Source organism: Thalia democratica, chromosome 2 (genome assembly GCF_965202585.1).
Source record: "Thalia democratica chromosome 2, ktThaDemo2.hap1.1, whole genome shotgun sequence".
In the NCBI taxonomy this organism is placed as follows: Eukaryota; Metazoa; Chordata; class Thaliacea; order Salpida; family Salpidae; genus Thalia; species Thalia democratica.
Window position 1 is genome coordinate 74896904 of NC_139166.1, and position 19556 is coordinate 74916459.

Here is a 19556-nt window from a genome sequence, read left to right on the forward strand (position 1 = left end):
CGCAGTTTTAGTTTTAGTGACATTTGAATAATATTTTGCTTTTATCTTTACTAGAGAAAGTTTTACTTTTATTTACTTTGATATTTCAATTTACTTTTAGATATACTGAGAATGTCTATTTAATTTATAAATACTTTTTATAATAAAATTTACATTGACTAATGTACTTAAGTCTTAATAAACTATGTACTTTCTTAAAGACTAATAGGTTAAACTTAATATTTTGTAATTTTCTTATAACCTAACTCTGTATAATAATTCGAGCTTAAAAATATTTTATAGGTCACACTTTTATGCCTTGTTTGTACTATTAACCCTTTTTTCATCTTTCTAAAAATATTTATTAAAAAAAAAAGCGTCTAAAATAGTTTACACTCTTTAAAAATTCAGTAATTTATTGACTAAATAAATCTAATACTTATTTGTTATGTAAAAATCTAAAACAAACTTTTAACATGATTAACTCTCAAACTCTTAATAAAATACCTTATTAGTAATCAATTAGTATTTTACATGGTTGCAACTTTAACAGCTAAAAGTCTAAGTTATATCAAACCAGCCAAGTTAATTAAAAGTTAAAAAAGTATAAAACTTAGTGTTAATCAAACTTAAATACTTAATTGAAATATCATCATTATAAATAAGTACACAATATGTAAGAAGACAAAAAAGAAAAATGCAATTAGTAAACTACATTACGGTTGTAAAAACTTTTCTGAGAATTCAAAGTGTTTAAAATAAAAGTTTCACACACACCTGAGTCTTAAAAAAATATCTTAAACAGGTTTAATCTAGTCTGTATTCTTCAAACTTTTAAACTAGCCTGCTTGTTTGGCAACCCAGTTTAAAGAAAAATTCACTAAATAAAGAAATAACGAAGTTAATTAACAGTAAATTAAATATAAATCAAAAAAAAAGTAATATAAGTCAATTTCAATGGACAAATACGGTTTATTAAACACTTTTAACAAAGTATAAAAGCTTATTAAGCCTTTAATGAAGAAGAATAACTAACTTTTTATTAAGAATTGTAGCAATTCTTTATCTGCAATAATAATCTTGCATTTGAAAAGAGTAAATGTGAAGCATAAGACGAGCTATAAGCATTGAAAAACGTTATTTAGGAGTTATTGCAAGAAACGAAAAACAAGCAAATCGCTTAAGTCAGTTCCAACAAAGCACATGATTATCTTCAGTACCTAGAGACTGATTGAAGAAAAAGTTAAGGCAAGTTATAAAGTAGCAAAACTAATTACTAAAAAGAAGATACTTTTTAGAATTTTAATTTTCTCAAAGAATTTATGTTGACGGTAGTATAGAATTTATGTTTATTTCTTTACTGACAACAAAAGTCGTGTTTAAGAAATGCCTTAAGACTATAAAGCAGCATAAATCAAATTATGACTTTAATCAATCCGTTAAGATGAGAGCAATGATAAGACATTGTTATCTGAGAATTTTTATTTGAGTTGTTTTTATCAATTTTGAAATTTTAGAAGAATTTCTAGGTTAAGTTCCAATGCAAAGCACAGCAATAGATAAATAGATTTTAAAAGCAAAGGTGCAATGCACCAATATAAAGTTTGTGAAAGTACAAATTTTTTCTTCTGTATTCAGTATAAAATTAAACTAAAGGTTAAAAAATATTTTAAACATAATATTAATTATAAAAAGGTTCTCTTAAGCTACTTTAAATGTGGTTTTTAACAAAAATATTTATATGGTAAATTTTTGTTTCAAATCAAAATTTCATTACTTTACATGTAAAAATTGTTTGAAATTCCAGGTTTTTCAAAAATTCTCAAATCAAACTTTTTCAGATTATTTAAATATAAATTTTCAGACTCCAAGTTTTTTTGCAACACTGATTATTCACATTATATACAGTAGTATAAACAGTATTTCAAATTGTATCAGCTGCAACATTTAATATTTAACATACATTATAATTCAAACCAACACTGTGTATTGACAAAAACATACATCATAAATTTAATTTGCCACTCTTTAAAGAAAAAAAGCCAGCCTTAGTGACAAAAAACTAGCTGATATTTTTGTATACAAAAAGCAATTTAAGTAAATAACTGAAAAAAAGACTAAATTGGGCTGAGATTTAAAGTTTTCAAATGGTCATAGTCTGAGTTTGTAGCAATGTTTAGTTATTTATAAAATTGAATTTGAACTTATTTGATTCACAATGTACAAACTTAATAAATTTACCATCCTTCAATCTAGCTTGTATTAAGCTAGTAGTTTAAAAAAAACACCAATTGTATATATTAGTATGCAATGCATAACAATTAACTTCATTTGCCTAAAAACATGGTTTGAAAAATAAAAATGTGTACATAACAAAAACTATTTTGATATATGTGATATATATTGTTTTGAATGTTTCTGAACACACTTAGAAACTACATTTAGATACAATAATGTTAGACATTTATTCATAAACTAAACTTAATCTAACATAAGCAGTAAATAAAAAGTGGTTTAAAATATGAGCATGTTTGTACACTTGTGTGCAATGGAACTAATTTTAAGTGAAAAAACTACTAAAAAATCGAAACGTGTTAAAACCAAAATCAAATAAACCTTATTTCTTATTTTTATGTTATATTAAATGTATTTGTGTACAATTAAATATAATATTTAGTAATAATACATCTATTAAAGAAACTTAGGTATAAAATACATTTAAATGAATACCTAAACTGTATAGAAATGCTATTTTATTTAATTACTGTGCATTACTTTTGTGTAAAAAACATTTGCATTTGGTTTTTTTATTAAGTAGCTATTATACTATTAACTTATTTAGTATATTAACTGACTTACTAAATCTAAGCACTCTTTACACTCTTTTTTTCAAATAATTACTTGCTGTTGTAGGAAGAAAGCTATTATGAAAATGAGAAAATACCCTGTTAGAAAGCTAATCTGTTTTTTTGTTGACATTTTTAAGCTAATACAGTAAAGTCTTTTTATTATCTAAAATTTTTATACATGAACTTAAAACGAAATAAAACAAAACCAAATTACCAGTAAAAATTTAATTTAAAACATAAAATTGCTCAGCGGGCCACATTAACATGCTCGCGGGCCACAAAAATTTCTTTCGCGGGCCGCATTCCATTCTAAAATAAAACGTGCTCGCGGGCCGCAGATTTACCCTTCGAGGGCCGCAATTGGCCCGCGGGCCGCAGTTTGCCGACCCCTGATCTAAGTATATATATCAGATTTGAAATATGTCGTACTAAACAAAGATAACTTTATTTTGGTAAATAAGTTTATTGTAAATGTTATTAAAAATAAACAAAACATAAAAATTGTTTATAATTTTAATACTTAAGTTAATTTTACTTCATTACTTTTATGTTGCATTAAAAGTTTCGAACTTTTTATTTAATTTAATCTCGAGGGGTTAAGAAGTTAAATGAGAAATTTCTCTTTAACTCGCACTTATATTTCACACGACTTTATTGTTATCGGTAAAAAACTCAATACTTCAATAAATATAAATCCTACAAACAGGTAACGAAGCAGCAGCATTGAGATGGAGCCCAAATGGTTGCCGAAACTTTCAACAGAACCAACTTCACTTGACAGGTAAACATAAATTTTGACTCTATATTGAATATTTAAAAGACTAATTATTGAGTTAGAAAAATATTAAAATAGTAATTCATCCAAAATGGTAATTGAAAATTAAAATTTTGTTGTTTTAATAAACACAATTACACTGTCTCATTGAAAAACTGAATTTAAAGTTTGTAAATCCGCTTTGCGGTGAAACAGTGTAATTGAGTTTCTGAAAATGATACAAATGTTCATATTTAAATATTATCTAAATTTTATTTGCATTTTAATTTCACCAGCTATCAGATATCAAGACACCTATGTACAATGTTTTCATTATTATTATTTGTTTATATAAATATTCGTAATTAAGTAATACCATGAATATCTTTGTTATTATGCCTTATCTGGCATATAGTAAACCGTCATAAGCTATTTAAAACATTTATAGCATCACAACTCAAACTTTAAATATAAACATAACAATTTCAAACTTATAACTTAGACCTATCATTACAAACTTATAACGCATTTGCAGTATACAAGTTTTAAGTTTAAACATAACTTTACAAACTTATAATGTACTTCTACTAAAACATTATAATTCAAATACAACTGATTAAGTTGAACGTAAACAGCTCAAATTGTTCACATCTCAGAGATAAATTTAAACATAAAGCTAAATCTATATTAAAATTTTAACAAGTTTATGTGTATAAAATGTATGCTCAAAATTCTAATTACCAATTTGTAGAGCTTTATTCAGTATTCAATTAAATAATTTTTAACTTTATTATCAGCAATTTAACATTTCTGTAAAAGTCAACTAACCAAGTTTTCTGTTTTTAATACAACAAAAGATGCAAGATAAAAAGTATTCTACTTTAGTACGATCACAACGTTTTTTGAAATATGGGCTTTTACGTTAAAAGGAAAAAAAAATAGAAAAAAAAATGTAATGAAGTTATTGTTTAATTGGCATCATCGCTTGGTAAAGATTGATTTAAGAAAATTTAGACAACAAAAAAATTGGCTTTCGGTTGTTGTCAGTTGCGACGCGTGGTATCGTACAAAAAAAAAAATTACACATATTTAAAAACCTAAATTGATACTTTTAAAAACTATTTGGGTAATAAAAAACTACTAGAATCACAACAAATCGTTTGTAAACAAAATTTTATTTTAAAAACAGTATTTTTTAAGGTTCTTTAAAAAAGTAACAAGTTTTTTAATTAACGCTCCATCCCACGCAACGCCACTGATTGTAATGCTTAAGTCGTTTTAACTTAAGTATGTGTTGTTTGTCGGTAGAAATGTACACTTGTTTGTAAGTTGTACCAAGAAGAATGCTTTTAAATTTTTATTCTGTCTTTAAAGTATTTATTGCAATTTTTAACTACTCAAGTCATAACTTTGTCTATAAAATTTAAAAATTCTGTTGAAATTGATAAGTTATATTTTATAATTGCGCTCGCATTAGTTTTGCATAAAGACTGAAACAAAGCTATCTAAATACACCATGAATTTCTAAATACAACTCAAAGATAACATAATTTCGTTACATATATTATAACCCTATCAAATGTTAATAGTTAAGTTTAGTAAGTTTGTATCCAAGTATTTAGCATAGTCTTGGCGTATTAAAATTTTAGACTGTAAAAGATAACAGTTTTTTTTTTTTAATTTACGGGCCAACAAAAGTTTAATTAATGTAGATTTTTTACACTTCATTCCAAACTTTGTAAAACTTTAAAACTATGTTCAGCAAAAAGTTTAGATCAACATAACAAGTTAACCAAACATTTTTATAAAACTCTTTTCTAATACGTACTAAATCTATAGCTTCAACATTATAACTAAACTTCTCACTCCCACTTTTAACAAAGTATTTTTATTATACTTTATTAAACGAAAAAATGATGTATTTGGTCCTAGGATCTGGTGCACGAAGAACCTTTTGGTCATCGAGTCCCACACTACGGATACCTTTTAACGTCTTTTCCAGGGCAATTTAATGTGTAGGAAGTAATAATAAACAGTATAAACAATGAAAAAACAACTCTGAATACTATATACTTGAATAAACTTATTTTACTTATATACTTAATTAAGTTTAACAAAGTTAAAAATATGTAAGTCGAAAATAACAGTTGTGTGCGAATGGTTATTATTTATTAAACAATTCAGCGACGTTGTTTCGTTAGGATCTGTATTATAAAAACTACTAGTGTGTAAATTTTGTATGTTTATAGTTTGTTATAGTGAGGCCAACATAATAACCACCATATTTAAGCAACCACTTAAGCACTCCAAATATCATAAGTAGTTTTTGTTGTACTCTACCACTTTAAGCTGTAATTTTCCAAAAAAATTTATATTTTTCATACAGCCCCCATTTTAAGTCCACTTTAACCACTTAAGCTATTATTTTCATAAATTCAATTTCTATTGTTCTTTTCCCTATTTGTACCAAATTTTCAATATAAATTCGATACATTTACCGATTTCGATATACCCCGTGTGGGTCGAGGCGTTGGGACGTCGGACACGGAGTTGGATTATTTGTAGCCGAAAAGTTGTGGGTTCAAACACGAGGGGGAGCGAATTTAATTGGGGCTACATACTACAATTAATTGTAGGGGCAATCTCACCTTATTGTGGGGAGGAAGTTTTTGGCAAAAATTATTTGTATTTTTTTTAGTTTTGGTCAATACCACCAAGGTTTTTTATGCACTTCCTTTTATTCTGAATACAGTTTTTCGACAATTTTTTAAAAACAATTGACCTAATGCAATAAGGTCAATGAGGTTTAAGGTCGTAGAGATTTATCGAAAAATTCACTACAAAGTGTAAATAAAATTTTAAGCTGTTAACACAGTTTGAAGCTTGTATTAGCTCTAAATATTTACAAAAATTAAACGTACAATATGACATTAATGCTTATAAAAGTTTAGAAAAATATGTTAGAATGACAATTACAAAAGAAGCTCTTTATAACTCAACAAAAAAAACTCTATCAAAAACCATAAAATGCGTCGACCGGGAGTCGAACCCGGAACTAGTGCTTGGAAGGCACCAATGCTAACCGTTACACCATCGACGCTTATGATAGGTTCTGGTATTTACTGGTTATAAACTCAAATGTTATTGTAGCTAGCTAAGTAGCGCAATCGAATGCTACCATATGTGCATTCAAGCGTTAAACTTTTTGCCTTTAGCTCGACAGAATGTGCTATAATATTGCGCTGCAAATTTTTAACGCGTTTTGCTCGCTAGCTGTATTGTATACAGTTTATCTGCTCACTTAAGCGGTAAATTCTCACGTGGTTAAGCGCTTATGGCAGTAAACTTGATGCTTATTTGCAAAAGCTGTTCATTTCAAATCGTGCACTTTACTTGGTAATTGCTTTTATGTTTATTGATATATGTTCTCACGTTTGATTAAAAAATATTAATTTTATGATTATATTAAATTGATAGCTTTATCTTTTACTTTGTTTGATTAAATGATGACTAAGAAAATGAACCTAAGTACTTCTAAACAATTATTCAAACTGTAAAAACGAACTAATATACATGAAAAAAAATTCTGCCTAGCTAGTTATAGTTATTTGTTAAAGTTTAATCACTGATTAAAGTCGTGAGTCTTAGTGAAAACTATATTACGACAAAACTATATTGAAAGTATATAAAACTAGATAACTAAAGTTAAATAAAGCTTGTACTAGAAGTTAAACCAAAAAACGTTTATTGGTTCAAAGTTAAACATATTTAAAATTATATTTTTTATAACTTAGTAATCAGTTGATTAAAAGTTATACTAACTATTCAACTTTAACATAATTTAAAGTTTAAAAAGTCTTTCAATTAATTGAATATGTCTGTTTAGTTACATGATTTTCTAATTATTTAGTGTAAAACTTTAAAAGTTAAGCCAATGATTATTTTTAAAAATTTAAAACTTTAACTTTTAGTTCAAGATTATTCAAAAAAGTAAATCTATACACAAAGTGAGTGTTTTTTTTATTAAAGCTTGCAATTTTTAAAATTATACATGACTAAAAACTTGAAAAGGCTTTAAAATGTTTTTAAAACGTTTTGAGTTCGTATTTATGGACAGAATAACACAGTTTGTTTTTGCTTTTGAAAGTATAATATTAAAAACTAAAAAAAATCAGTGTTTGTAACTAAATGAAAATGAGTTATTAAACAACGTTAAAATCTATTTAAACTTTTTTTAGAGTGAGTTTAAGTAAATTTATAGTAAAATAAAATCAGTTCTTATTGCACTTACCGAAACATAAAGATAATAGAAATAGTTTACGGTTAAAGTTTTACTTCGGAGATTTAGGTATAATTTTTCTATAATAAACCACGAAAAATATTATACAGCTGATTTTTATCAATCAACTTTTTAACGTATTCATAGTTATTGTTGTTATTATAAAGTTTAAAAAATGTGTAACTACAATTGTTAAAACAATTTGAAATAGAAATCATAGATGCTTATGTCTTATGCTTAATTGAACAATAAGAAAGTTGTTTTTTGAACAAACTAGCTTGAAGTTAAATGTAATAAGGACTAATGTCACAATAATTATTTCTAAGTACTCAGAATAGCATTTTAGTATAACAAGTTTTAATTGTTTAATTGTTTAATGTGAAATTTAACGCCCATACCAATATATAACATAACACAGTATAAAAATTGAATTATATCTATAATTCAAATCTGCACAAACCATATTTATTCAATTTGATACCTTTTGTAAATGTACATAACATACATTGTTGACTTCAATTCAAAGTCAAATTTGACTAATAAAATTTATTAAATAATTTGATTAAGTTATACTAACTGATGTTATAACTCATAGTTAATCAACTTTTTAGTAAAAATGAGTTCTTAATTTAAAAAAGTGGCAGAGACAAATTCGAACCCGCGCCATCGAAATGACTGGAGCCTAAATCCAGCACCTTAGACCACTCGGCCACTCTACCACACGACTGTCGAAAAAAATGTGAGATTATAAACAACAAATCTAACGTATAATTACGTCACAAAGAAAATATGTTCGCTTAAGCAAACAAGATGACTAAAAATATTTGGTTTCCAGATTTCCACTACTTTTTTGAATTGCTTGAAAATCAAGCAAATAATTTGCATATTTGCTGAGTCGGTTGTAATGCATTTGTAATGCATCCCTGATATTAAGTTTTACTTTTAAGTGAATATCGAAATGAAGCTTTACAGCCAATCATAACCAGCACATTGCTAATTGGAAAATCACTTATTCTTATGCAAAAAAGTTGATTGTTAATGCAATAATAACACGTTCACACATTTTTTATTACTGGCTTGCAGCCACTTTCTGTGTTGTTGGGTCACAGTTTTTTATTTGGATTTGAGTGTTGGTATCATTACACTTACAGCTTATTTGGAATTGTTAAATTTTTGGACACAATTTTTTTGGATTTAGGATTTTGATTTTGCATTTTTACTTGTTTGGACAAAAACTTTATATTTGATTTTGAACAGTTGAAATTCAACTCACCAGTTAGCTACCAGTTCAAAATAAAATAACATTTTTAACTGTCTATTTGTACAATTTCATTAGGGACTTATACTATTACATTGCTATGTTTTTATATTTTACTTATTTGCTAACTTATACAATCTTGTTAAATCTTGCTAAACTGTTTTTTTTTTAATTCACTAATTTGTAAATTTTGTAGATTTGTATTTGTTTATTGAATTTAAAGCTTAATAAATTCTATATCTTGCATTGAATCTATTTATTAGACTAAATAATCTTAGTCTAAATTTTACCTAACATGGACCCTAACTATAAACCCCTTTCTGGTCTGGATGTAGCAAAGCTACCAAATAGAAAACCTTCCCCACGATTTAGCATGCCACTTGTTTTTCAATAATATTTTCTTTTTATAGATATGGTCTCTTAAATGTTTTTTTTTCAAATGTTTAAATTTTTTGAACTTTAATTGTAACGCAACCGTTAAATCTGTATAGCAACCTGTAAAGCAACCGCTAAATTAACACATATCAAACGGAGGTAATAAAAAGAACGACGGAGATGGGATTCGAACCCACGCGTGCAGAGCACAATGGATTAGCAGTCCATCGCCTTAACCACTCGGCCACCCCGTCTGACGAACAACTTCCAAATTAAGCTTATTTATAACTGTTAAGTTACAATTATCTCTATTTGTATCTAACAAAGAAATGATTACTTCAATAAAGTTTATACTTTTTGACTAGGCTTTTTTTTCATGGTTTAAAAAACTTTATATCAGTTTTGTGTGTTCCGAAAATATAAATTCACCACTATATTTAGTTGTTTAAGCTGCTAAACATATAGCTAGTCTAACTTAGCATTTGTGCTAAATAAAGCCAGTTAGTGACTATAGTACAATTCCGTTAGTAAGTTAAATATATTTCCTCTAATTTCCACAATTTATCAAATTTTGTTTAAAAATAATTACTACGTCATAAAAAAGAGGTACTCGTAAAACTAAATGAAAAGTTTATTATATTAAATTTTGATTGTATATAAACTGTCTATAACTTTTTTGCTTAATTGTACTTTTGTGAAGCAATTTAATTTGTTATTATTAAATCATTGAGTTTAAGTGTTTACACGTAACAAAAAGTATCTGACTTTTTGTTAAAGTAATGAGATAAATGATACAGTTATTCAAAAAAAAAACTATCAGTATTGTAATAAAGCAGCTTATTTAGATTTAAACCAACGATTAAATAATTTAGGCGACTTAAAAAGCAAACAAATTTTATTGTATTATCTAATTAAAAGTTTGAGTTTTTTGTATTTTAATCATAAAAACTTTCTCTTCTTTGATGTTTTCATCAAATTAAGAAATTCTTAAATTCGAGAAAAATATTTAAGCCATTGAAAGTATTATTAAATAAATTGTAAATATTATATAATATAGATTTTATCTTTGCATGTAAACAAAACTTGATTTGATTCGCTGAAAAGTTTAAGTATACTTTAAGTTAATTTTTACAAGATTATAGTTTAACATTTTTAAGCTAATTGAGCTATTAGGTTTTACAAGTTATTTTTTAAACCGTTTAAGGTAAAACCACAAAAGCAGTTAACTTTTAATCAAACGTGTATTTTTTAGTTAACAAAATACACAAATATGTTTTAAGCAGTTTTCACATTTCTTTTATTGATATTTTTTATTATACACAACAACAAAAATGTATTTACATAGTTTTAAATAATTTATTGTTTGTATCTTATTTTGGTCAAAACTACTTTTACCCTTCATAAACTTGCTTAAGTTTAAAAATAAAAAAATAGGTTTTATATTTTTAATAAAGAACAATATATGATATAGACAATAAAACTCAACTTGAACGAAAAATATAACAATATAATTCAAAAAATAATCATTTAAAAGGAGCCTGACAAGGGACTTGAACCCCTGACCGTTGGATTAAAAGTCCAACGCTTTACCGACTGAGCTAGCCAGGCTCACAATTAAAACCGAAACCCAGGTTATATAAAGTACATTTGTTACAACTGCATTCTACTTACCAAAATTTTGATTGATAAAACTAAATGGTAACTTTATTAAACTTTTCTGGTTACATGAACGTATAACTGGATGTTTATAAAACTATAAGATTCAGGTTTGAAGTTTAATAACTACAACTTTCAAAATATCTGTTTTAGCTTTGTCTAATTTATTGTAAAATTTTTGATATACTCTCCTAATAAAAAGTTATTTTAAAACTACTTAATTTAGTAAATAATAAAGTTTGTTTATCAAATTTTTTAAATATTTTATTATGGTAAAAGTGGCATTATAAAAAATTGTACCTATATCACAAAAAGTATTTAAGATATGGTTTTATAAAGAAAATGTTAAGAAATTGTTTTACTAAGTCCATATAAACATGTGTATTTATTCAAATAAAATCAAATAACTTTTACAGCTGTTTCAGTGTCCTCAATACTGTTATATTCCTAGAATATTATAGTTCTTAAACACATTTATTGAATATTACACAACATAGCAAGTTGATATGCATTTAAAAAAATCAATACAATTTTGTCTTAAGCAGCAATAAACATTTTGTTTCAGCACACCAGTAAATTATGAAAAAAATTAAATTAATTAAATGTCAATTTTTATACAAAAGTTCAAAAACAAAAACTGTTTCCGCCCGGGCTCGAACCGGGGACCTTTCGCGTGTTAGGCGAACGTGATAACCGCTACACTATGGAAACACTTGGTTTTAAATTATATAGCCCGTTTTTTTTCCTATCAAGTTGCTCGGTTAATTGACTAAATTTGCATTGCTATCACACATGGTATGTATACGAGATAATATTAAACTATAAACTTTGAACACGTTTAAAAAATTAAATTTTTAAGTTATATAGAAGATTATTTATATAATGCGCTCAAAATTAAATTGTATCTTTCTTTGAGATAGTATAACTAGTTTTGTAAGCAATATGATTTGATTACTTATATTGTACTATTTTAGGCATAATGAGCACAATTTTTAAAATATCTTTAAACTTTATATTTATTTTGAAAAATTTGGTTATAAAAGCTTAATGTTTATATTTAGATTAAGACGAATATTGTATTAAATTTATAAAATGAATATGCGAATAAAACTTTTATGTAAATTACAGAGCTTTTGTAATATATAATTAACATTTACGAATTAATTTTCAATGCATACAAGAAAAAGTAAAACGAACTTATTGAACACTACATTCAAATAATTTTTTGACGGATTAGTTAAATTCATGAGTCATGACATCAACATATTTTGAATAAAAATCTCGGATTTAAGATATTTTCGATTTTAGAAGTCTTTGACTAGCTTTAAGTATTAAAAAATTTAAATACTTTATAAACAATATTTAGAAAAATAACTTAAATAATAGAATTAACTATTTATTACACCCATTAAATTCAGTTTAACTACAAATTAAAATTTTTTATTAGCATTCACTAACTATTTTGAACAAATTTTGAAAATAATTTTCAAACTTAAACTAATAAAAAGTGTATATAATATGTGTAATACATAATATGTAACACCAAATCATAGTTAAAAGTATAGATATATAGTCAAATTGAACGATAGAAAGATAGAAAAATAAAAATGTAAGTTTTCTAAACTGAAAACACATAGAAATATATAACAAATGATACAAGCGTATATATACGTATTTAAATAGTATCTTTCATATTTATAAAAACTTACTACTTCTTAAATTATTAAATTTTTTACTTACTCTAAACTCTACATGCTATGAAACTAAAAACAAATAACTTCATTAAAAAACATTCATGTTTAATTTGTAAAAAGGGTTAAAACCAATTAACGTTTAATAGACAAGTTTCAGTGTTTGTCGAAGTTAGAATAAAATTATTATGTAAAACTATTAATTATTTCTTTATAATCATATAAAATCAAATACCATACATAGCTACAAAATTTTATTTAACTTAATGAGAAAGTTATCAAAAGTAAACAATTTTCTATGATAAAAGTTTTGTAAAAATATAAAATTATTTGGTTGTAATTAATAAAAATTTAACAAAAAACTGTATATCATCAAACATGCTTAAACATAATACTATTACTCTAGCTAGTTTAGTCTACAAAAGTGTATGCAATATTTCATAACAAATTCAAAAAGCTTATAAAACTTTTAATATAGTATTATTATTTGGTATAACGCTATTTATAAGCTAAGGCATTGCTACTAAGAAAAAGGAGCTACGCATGCATCACATACAATGTTGTTAAAATATATAATTAGCTTTCGTTGTTAGTTATCAAGTGGCCCGTTGGTCTAGGGGTATGATTTCCGCTTAGGGTGCGGGAGGTCCCGGGTTCAAATCCCGGACGGGCCCTTGATTTTTAATTTTTCTAATCAATTCTGTTATGCACATTTATCATTCATTAAAAATAATTTCAAAATAGAATTGGAAATACAAAACTATAAAATATTTTTATGATTTAACATTATCTACCTAAACTAAAACTCAAAGTTTTTGTAATGGTTGAAATTGCTGGGCTATATAGTATTTTAAAAATGACTAATATTCTTTAAATAATTAATGGTAAACTTATTTTACCATAACCAAGATTTTAAACAAGTATAAAGTAGCGTTGTTACTAACTTCTAAAACAAAACTATTATTGTTTAAAATAACATAGAAACTTTATCTAACCTTTGTTTTAATTGCTTCTCTATTTCTCATTATTTAAAAAGTAAACTATAACATTTTACATGGCATTTAACTATTATAATCACCTTAATTAGGAAAATAAATAACATTACTATTTTTACAAAAAAACACTAAGTCATAAAACTGTTTTTGGAGTTTATTTTTTAACTTTTACAAATTTAATATATCAAATTAGTACTACACTGTCAACTTTACACTATTTTGTTTTTGCCAAAAGACTTTAGTTTTTTAATTGCATTGTTATACTAAAACCTATATTTCGCTTGTTTAAAAGCATTGTCTTTTGTTTACTTCTATGTTAAGCGTTAATTTAGTAGCGTATCATTAAGTTACCTGCTATGCGCTGTTGAAACTAAAACTAAAATATTACTAAAATAAAAACCTTTTATTGCATAACTTTCAAAGCAAGTACTAGTTTTAGTTTTATATATTACTACATCAGCTTGTTATATGATTATTAATATTGCTAAATATATAAAACATAAACTTAAGTAATCAAAACGTTCATGTTTTTTGCTCTTTTTATTTTTGTATGTCATAAAACGTTGTAATCATTTCTGAAATTCAAATTTCTTAATAATTTTTACTTTATTTTTACTGACGTATAGGTATAAGACGAAAGTTATTTAAGTTTAAATTTAAAATGATTATAGACTTGTTTATATGTATAAAACAGTATACAATCAACTTTAAATTCCGATTTTCTTACTTTTAGCTATACTAGTTGTGTAAGTTTTTACTTAAACTTAAAAATCTATAGTTTTTTTTTGTTTCGACATTCATGAATTTCGTAATTTGTTTAAAACTTAAAAATGAATTCGTCCAAGTTGTTATGTTTTTACATTAGGGTTTTATTCTATCCAAATAATGCTATAAACATAAATTGCTAAAAGCTTATCAAAAGTGTTTAACTTTTATTAAAACTTCGAAAACTATCTAAAAAAATATTATTAAGAAATTAAACAGATATATAATATTCGCAGAAAATAATAGAATTTAAGTGCACTGTTGTATAAAATTATTTGAAAATCTTGTCATTTAAAAAGTATATTATTATAAGCCTTAAGTAATAAAAATTTATAAAAAACAGTTCTTAAAAGTATAATTAGAAAAGTTAAGAAAGACTTAAGCTTAAAATTACTGTCTCTAAAGTAAATAGATAATATTCAGTAGTAAAAATATGTTGTAGATTGGCTTAATAACCAATATAACTAGTATTTACAAAATGTGTCTCTGTCCGGGATTTGCCTAAGCACTGCCTAAGTGGAAATCATACCCATAGACCACTTGATCCTTCAACTGTTTTGGATTAATAAACTTATGAACTGCAAGTCAAAATACTTTAAGAAAGCTTGCTTAATTCAACTTGAATTTATATGAAGTAAAAGTATCGCTTCACAGCGTTACAAACCCTTAAAATATGTGAAAACTAAATGTGTTTTGCGTTTGTTTGTGAAAACCTTTATTTAACGATATTTTTAAAATTTGCTACAAAAATCTTAAAAACAAAGTTAATAACTGTAAAAGCTGTTATGTTATACATCACCTTAATTAAAAATATATTTTGTAACTAAAGTAATACAACAGTACAGTCTTCAAATTTGAGCAAAACCTAAAAGACATTTTTCTATATTTATTAACACTTGAAATAAGAACAAAACTTTTAAAAATACTCCATTTGACTTCTTTTACCTATAGGTAATTTTAGCAAACAAGTTGACATAATTGTGTATACAAACTTTAATTATTAATGTTAACAACTTATATAACTATACTTTCACGTGTGTAAAGTACATCACTTCTTAAAAGCTTTGCTTGAAATTTAACAAAAAATTGTTTTGCTTTTAAAGAATTTGTTTTATTATTATATATATAATATAAAACTCTAAATATAAGATATTTTCTGTATACTATATTTAGAAACTGTTATTTAGTAAAAACATCATTTATTTAGTTATTCATTATACTATTTTCATCATGCATTTAAAATATGTGCCACTTTATGTAATTTTTATTACAATACTAGAAAATCGTAAAACTTTTGTGCTAATATTTATTTAAAACTAGTTTGTAAACGTTATAAAATTTTTAATTGAATATTTTGCAACAGAACAGCAAAAAAAATGTGGAGGTGACGGGCATCGGTCCCGGTACCTCTCGCATGCTAAGCGAGCGCTCTACCATCTGAGCTACACCCCCATCTGCTAGTAAAACTCCCGTAGCGTTTTTAAATATTCACATTTTTCTTTAGGTGCTTTTATCTTATCTGCTCGTTGCCTGGTAAGTGCGTTTTATCGATGCTACTTAGTTTCATCGATTTGATACTTACTTATGATAATTATGAATATGAAATATGTGTTAGCATAATCGGTATTATAAGTTACTAACAAACAGCAAAGTTTTAAATTATTATACAGGTTTTAACGTAAAGTACGTATATATGTAGCTTTTACAATTATTGAAAGTAAAATATTTAAGTTTGCCGTTTTTGAAGGTAATATGTTTATATATTGTGCTTGTATATATGTAAAGAAAAGTATTGTATTTACAGTTTTTGAATTTTTAAAGGTAAAACAGTTAGTTTTGGTCGCAATTTTACAACTTTTCATAGGTAAATTTGTTGTTTATCAAATTAAAAGACTTTAATTATAAGGTATAGTTTATAGTTTTAATGGCTTTAAAGGAGTAATAGTTTTTTATTCTACTTAAACTATTTTGGAAAATAAAAAAATCAGTTTTTCCGTTTTTTTAAGAATAAAATAGTTGTATAACCAAACCAGCTGGTATATTTTTTAAAGGTAAAGTATTTATACATTCTGCTTAAAGAACTTTTGAAGATAAAATATTTATTCGAAGCTGTAGAGTTTTAAGAAAAAATAGTTGTACATTCTGCATATAGAGTTTTTAAAGGTAAAATAGTAGTATATAAATGTTGTACAGTTTTGAATATAAAATAGTTTGATATGAGCTTGTACAGTTTTTGAATGAAAAATAGTTGTACATAAAGCTTGTACAGTTTTTGAAGGAAAAATGGTTGTACATGAAGCTTGTACAGTTTTTGAAGGAAAAATGGTTGTACATAAGGCTTGTACAGTTTTTTAAGGAATAATAGTTGTATATGAAGGTTGTACATTTTTTGAAGATAAATATTTGTTTATGAAGCCTGTTCAGTTTTTGAAGGTAAAATTATTGTATTTGAAGCTTGTATAGTTTGTAAAGATAAAATAACTGCATACAAAGCTTGTACAGTTTTTGTAGATAAAATATTTAAATATATATCAAATACATGCTTCAACGTATTTACAATTAAGCTTGTACATACATGCTATTTTGGCTGGTTTGATTATAAAGAGTAACAAAATTGAGCCTTTAAACTAAAAGTTAATGTTTTAATTCATACTTAGTAGCTAAAAGCCCTTATTGGAAGAACTTTGTATGGTCATGAGTAAAAGTAACAATATGAAACTTATAATAATAGATATGTTGGTAAAACATTATAAGACTATTAAGTTTTAGAACTGTTAGTACGTAAAGTTTTGAGAAACATTCTACTAGATTTGAAAAAAAAAACACAAGCTTAAGCTAACATGCATTTATTGGTTAAATTAAACTTGGTAAAGTTGTTAATTATTAATTCATGACTCAAGTTATATGTATTTAAAAAATAATGTTTTGAAATTTGAAATGTATTTTAAAGTGCTCTGCCACCAATTTTGTTGTAAAACTTCGATATATGTTTTCCAATCAACGTTATCTGTGTTTATTTGGTTGACTATTAGTTAGCATTTTAATTTAAAAACTACAAGAAGTAGAATGTATTAATAAAGCGTTTTGAAGTAAACAGTTTTAAGGTTAAAACAAAACTAGCTAATTTACTTTAAGTACAAAAGCAAAAAATATGTTAATGTAAAATTAGCTGAAACTCATTATGCTGCGTAATGGCTATGCGGTTACTTAACAGAATATAGATATATATACACCTTGTTTTGTGATTAACCAAGTGGCTCGTTGGTCTAGGGGTATGATTCTCGCTTTTAGTGCGAGAGGTCCCGGGTTAAATCACGGACGAGCCCGTTATGTTGTAATAAATTTTTATATATTTTAAGTTTTTATGCGCTCTTTATGTTGTAATCTAACGGTGTTTAATCTTTAGTAGTGTTATTACAATTTTCGTCATCATTGTTAAAGATATTAGTATATATACACATGCAGGAACTTAGTTTTATAATTGATTTTTAATAACTTGAGTTTAGACTTAAATGAAATTTTGTTCATACAATTAGAGTTATATGATACTTTCGTTTTTACTTTGTTCTATAAGCAAAAATGATACAAAACACCGTTTAAAGAATTGATTGCGCTCTAAGTAGCTGTTACTTTTAATTAAGTACTTTTTAAATAAGAAATAAACGATAAAATTAACATAAACTTTTTACACTAGTAAACAAATAAGTTGTGAATATAAATGTATAAAAATAAAATACAACTAAATGTCTAATAATTAAACTAATGTATAAACCATCAAAAGTTTTATTTAGATTTATTCATACTTAATTTTATTAGCTTTTACTTTTCTCAGAAACATTATGGTTAGTTGATTAACTTTACTATATTTGTTCTATAGCTCATACTTTTTCTGCTATAATCAAAGTCTTAGTGTTTATATTATAAGTTTTTTTTTTACTAATATATTATTTTTTATTGAACAAAAAGTAAAAGCGCTCAAAATGTTTGGTCCTAAGACCTGGGGCACGAAAAAACCTTTCGCTTATCAAGTCGCACACCACTTGGATACCTTTTAACATCTTGACCAGAACAATTTAAATGTTACCTTGATATTTAACAAACAAAGAAGTAATAAGAAACCAGATACTTGGTACCAAGTTAGCTGTATTTAATGTTTATTTTGTTAATCTTAAAGTTTTTTCTTTAAAAAATTTTGTTTAGTTAGATGGTAATACTCCAATTCAATTTTTATTTAAATACCTTAGATTAGTGCTAGCTTTAAAACTAGCTTAGATGACTAATTTATCAAACTTGTTATACAGTTTCTCTGAACTTGACAACTCTAAATTGCGTACTAAGTTAAAAGATAGCGTTCATTAAAGTTAACTATCTTAGTACCAGCCTAACATATCTGAACTCATAAAATATTATTTATCAATTCTATATTAGATCAGTAACTTTAAAATCTAATTAGACACCACCTGTCATATCCATCAGTGGTGTTAATAATAAAAACGTATCTCCGCCGGGACTCGAACCCGGAACCTCTGGATTAGAAGTCCAGCGCGCTATCCATTGCGCTACGGAGACGACTGCTGTTATACTACTTTTAAGTAATATATATTCATGATATTAGTATGGTGGGTAAGGTTTAACTTGCTGTTTTTAAACCAACAAACTTATATATAAAGTTTGAGTACAGTTAGTACATGAATATAGATACTAAGTGTGCATGAAAATTTTTACTGTGTCTTTATGTAATAAATTAACATGCTTTTGATAAAAAACAACGTGTTAACCTCAAATCAGTATAAATTAGAATTTACTGATATTATACTAAAATTTAATTAAAGCGTATTAAAGCGATTTCATTAAAGCTGTGGATTTCAAGTTCAGCCTAATAAAATCTATCATCTTAGATTCGATGGTCATTTATTCTAACAGTTCTATAGCACATTTTTAGCAAACTAATTAAT

General features: G+C 25.6%; 6 non-coding genes across 6 annotated transcripts; 1 reads left to right on the top strand and 5 right to left on the bottom strand.

Moving 5' to 3' along the window:
* Nucleotides 1–6610: 6610 nt before the first annotated feature.
* On the bottom strand, nucleotides 6611–6682 carry Trnag-ucc (transfer RNA glycine (anticodon UCC)). The gene has a single exon. It is a non-coding gene; the product is annotated as a tRNA-Gly (tRNA).
* A 2984-nt stretch (nucleotides 6683–9666) lies between these two features.
* On the bottom strand, nucleotides 9667–9748 carry Trnas-gcu (transfer RNA serine (anticodon GCU)). The gene has a single exon. It is a non-coding gene; the product is annotated as a tRNA-Ser (tRNA).
* A 1281-nt stretch (nucleotides 9749–11029) lies between these two features.
* Trnak-uuu (transfer RNA lysine (anticodon UUU)) lies at nucleotides 11030–11102 on the bottom strand. Its single transcript has one exon. It is a non-coding gene; the product is annotated as a tRNA-Lys (tRNA).
* Nucleotides 11103–11788: 686 nt separating this feature from the next.
* Nucleotides 11789–11861, bottom strand: Trnav-aac (transfer RNA valine (anticodon AAC)). Its single transcript has one exon. It is a non-coding gene; the product is annotated as a tRNA-Val (tRNA).
* Nucleotides 11862–13443: 1582 nt separating this feature from the next.
* On the top strand, nucleotides 13444–13515 carry Trnap-agg (transfer RNA proline (anticodon AGG)). The gene has a single exon. It is a non-coding gene; the product is annotated as a tRNA-Pro (tRNA).
* A 5582-nt stretch (nucleotides 13516–19097) lies between these two features.
* On the bottom strand, nucleotides 19098–19170 carry Trnar-ucu (transfer RNA arginine (anticodon UCU)). Its single transcript has one exon. It is a non-coding gene; the product is annotated as a tRNA-Arg (tRNA).
* Nucleotides 19171–19556: the final 386 nt, after the last annotated feature.